Raw genomic sequence first — 4,223 nt, forward strand, 5'->3', positions numbered from 1 at the left:
CTGTTGTGTTTCTGGAATCTTAACAATTATATACCTATGTGTAGATTTTTTTTGATCAAGGCTATTTGGAGTCCTATATGCCTCACTTATCTGTGTGTCAAGCTTTTTTCCCCTGCTTGGGAAGTTTTCTGCCATTATTTCTGTGAAGAGATTTTTTTATGTCATCTGCACTCTCTCCTGTTTCTTCATTGAGCCCAATCAGTCTTATGTTATTCTTTTTTGCATCATCTAGCAGCTGCTGGATTGATTTCTCATGGTCCCTTATAATTTTGAAGCAATTTTTCTTTTCCTGGTCACTAATTGCAATCTTATCTTCTATATCTGAAATTCTGTCCTCACACTGGCTCATTCTGCTGTGTAGACTTTCAATGGAGTTTTTCATGTCCTGGAAATCTATTTGCATCTGTTTTATGGATTCCATTTGTTTCTTATGTTGGGATTCCACCATGTTCCTCAGGTCCTCTCTAGATTTATTAATCATACCTTGCACCAAGGGCACAATTTCTCCTGTTATCTGAGAAATTATTTCTGATTTCATTTTTTCCAGATCCCCTTTTGTTGCCAGTTCAGTGGGTCCAGGTTGTTGAGTATCAGAGTGTTCCATCTCATATCCCTTTAGGATTGCCGCAGGTGATCTGGAAGTCTGGTTTTGAGACTTATTTAGGTGTTTTCTCATTTTGACTGGGGCGGGGGGCTGTTAGCGCCTGCACGGATTACCTCCTCTGAGCTGGGTGAGGTGGGACAGGGGCCGGGAGCAGCAGTAGGGATGGTGACCCAAAAGCCCTTTCCTGTGGGCTGGGAGCAGCCAGAGGGATGGTGGCGGGGAAACCCCTTCCTCTGGACCAGGAGAAGTGGGATGGTTGCTCAGAAGCCCCTCCCTCTGGGCCGGGAACAGTGGGACTCAGTACCTTGGTCTGGTGGTCTGGTGTCCTCTGCGCCTTTGTAATGTGGAATCAGGTGGCTGCCTGTCTGCAGTGGGGTGATTCGGTGTCTTCCTCGTGACTCAGGACCTTGGTAGGGCATGCACAGACCTGCCTGTCTGCAGCGGGCTGATTCGGAGTGCTCCTCAGGACTGGGGACCTCGGTAGGGTGTGGGCAGACCTGCCTGTCTGCAGCGGGGTGATTCGGCATCTTCCGCGTGACTCAGGACCTCGGTAGGGTGTGCCTCTTGTTTAATTTTTGATAGCATTTACCACTATCTGACAGATCATACATTTACTCATGCATCTCTCCTCCACTTGAATGTGAGCTCTAAGAGATATGGTTTTATTGTCCATATCTGTGCAATTTAAAAAATGTATTTGCCATTTTATCCTGAGTCACACTACAGTATTTGTCACAAAGAAGACTCAACAAATCCAACGTTAATTAATAAATGGAAAGAGAATTGAGGCATGGGAGAGCAAGTGAATTGAAAAGCATTGTTTAAGAAAATAGCTTTTAAGAAAAAACAGTGTCCTAGGTTTCGACCTGAGACTTATACTATAGAATCATACTAAAATTAATTTCTGGGAAACACACATATGTGTATATTATGGTGTATAATATGTGTATATTATTGGCACATTGGCAAGATGGCTCTGGAAATTACTTACCATCTCTAAGTTGACTGCCTTCAGTGAAGTGTTCCAAAAATGTTCTCAAATAAGTCATAGACAGGTCCATGAATTCTCCAGAGTCAGGAGCTTGGGACCACTAATGAAAAAAGAACACTCATTCTCTACTGTCCTCAGTAGTGGCACCATTTTCCTGTGTTTCTGTATTATTTTTATGTAAAAAAGCTGAAAGGATGTTCTGTGAGGAAGTGATTGGTATGAAATTCCAGCCTAATTCCTTCAAACAGGAGCACTTTGTGATGAGACAAAAGTTGGAGCTGGGCCCGGGAATGCAGCTCAGTGGTGAGGCGCTTGCCTCGCACGTGCAGGACCTTGGGTTCCATCTCTAGTGCACCTGGAACCCACTCTTTGTGGGAATGTTGGTGCCCTAAATTTATAGGTTAAAAAATCCCCCCCAGAGTGCAGACTGGTGCAACCACTGTATCAGTATGGAGATACCTCAAAGAACTAGGACTAGAGGTCCCATTTGACCCTGCTATTCCCCTGCTGGGTATCTGCCCAAAAGAATTAAAAGAATCATACCACAGTGATATATGTGTACCCATGTTTATAGTGGCACAGTAATAGTGAAAGATTGGAAACAGCCCAAGTGCCCATCAACTGGAAACTGGATAAAGAAGACGTGGTTTTTTTTTTATAAAATGGAGTGCTACTCAGCCATAAAGAATGAGAAACTAGAGACATTTATAGCTAAATGGACGCATACTGAGGCCATACTCTTAAGTGAAATAAATAGGACATACATGTGTAAATACCGAATAGTTTCTCTGGTGTGAGAAACTGAAAGTGTAAATAAGGATTAAAATGATTAAAATGAATAATTGATAATTTGAAATAGGAAGCAAAGGTCCAAAAGGGTAGGGGAAGTGGGAGGAGGAGGGGAAAGGAAGGAAGGGAAAGGAAAAATTATAAGAAAAAGAAAAAATGGAAACAAAGTCTTTGTAAATAGGGAAGGGCGCACAGGTAATGGGGAAAACATAAGAACCAATATACATCATGTACAGGTACAAGCACCCAATGATAAATGTAAACATATTGTATACCTAAAGTGTACCAATAAAAGAATTTAAGCAAAAAAAAAAAGATCCTTCCCAAACCTTTAATATCTGCAGTGTCCTAAAATTAAGGAGTGAGCAAATAGGTACAATGTGGTTTTACAGCAGATGACTTAAGCCTGCACACAAATAAAACAATAATTTTGTCATATACTTGTGATTAAAGGCAATAGTTTTTAGTGACTATAAGCTTCTCAGGTGTGCTGTTTGTGCAGGGTGTCGTAACAAACTGTTTAGGTCTCAGACTATGAAGGTTTGCCCCGTAATTACCTTATTGAAAACCAGATTACCTATTGTTTGGATGTCAGCTACCTGAGCATATGCCAAATAACTCTCAGACACCTGGGAATTACCAACAATGCTGGCCTTAGGAAGGTGCCTGTACTTTTCATGTCACATGGGTAGCCAGGGTGGACAAACTGGTTCAGGGAAAGGAACTTCATTCCATGTGAAACTAGGCTTTGATGGATCCACCCTCAAGCTCATTCATGTGGAGGTTTTCTCTGCTGACCTGGTGCTCAGAGCCTTGAACCAAGAGAAGCAAATAATCTGACATTTGTCCTCTGGTGATCTCTGCTTGGGAACTTATGTTATTGACATCATGACATCATTAAATTTGGTATTCTAGAAATCATGGAAACTTGATACCTATCTGTCTATCATCTATCTACCTCTGTGTCTCCCATCTATCATCTGGTAGTGTGAGGGCCTGTTTCTATGACACCACACCAATACCAACATTGGAGTATGATTAATTTCTTTATATAAAATGGAGTAGAATTTATGCATACCCTATGCACCTCTGTATGCTTAGTCTCTAGATTATGTGTACCACTTGATGGAATGGAAATACTGTGCAAACAGTTGTATAGTATTATTTAGGGAATAATAACCAGAAAAAAAGAAATCTGTACGTGATTGGTACAAAAAATATTTTTCAAGTGTTTTTGACCTGAGGTTACTTGAATCCACAGATATGGAACCCACAGGTAATGCCATTGACTGAGGATATTTTTGGTTGATCTAAAACTAGACTTAGAGATATTTCTTTTTTAAAAAATTCTTTTATAGGTACATTTTAGGTGTACAATACATTTACGTTTCTCATTGGGAATTGTACCTTTACATGCTGCATCTTGTTCTTATTTTTTCCCTGTTCCCTGCCCTCCTTTCACGCCCTCCACCCTTCCCTATTTACAAAGACTTTGTTTCCATTTCTCATCATTCTTCCTTTCCCTTCTTTCCTTTCCCCTGCCCCTCCCACTTCCCCTACCCCTTTGGACCTTTTCTTCCTATTTTGCATTATAGATTATTCATTCTAATCCTTGGTACATTTTAGGTGTACAATATAATGACATTCATCTTTGGAAATTTGCACCTTTACATAGTCTCTCTTGGTTATTATTTTTCCCCCTTCCCCTGCCCTCCCTTTAACCCCTCCACCCCTCCCTATTTACAAAGACTTTGTTTCCATTTTTCCATTTTCTCATATTAATTTCATTCCCTTCTTTCCTTTCCCCTACCCATCCCACTTCCCCTTCCCCCTTTGCCC

Source organism: Heterocephalus glaber, unplaced genomic scaffold (assembly GCF_053883595.1).
Source record: "Heterocephalus glaber isolate CG9 unplaced genomic scaffold, H.glaber_assembly_v1.0 deba00000621, whole genome shotgun sequence".
In the NCBI taxonomy this organism is placed as follows: Eukaryota; Metazoa; Chordata; class Mammalia; order Rodentia; family Bathyergidae; genus Heterocephalus; species Heterocephalus glaber.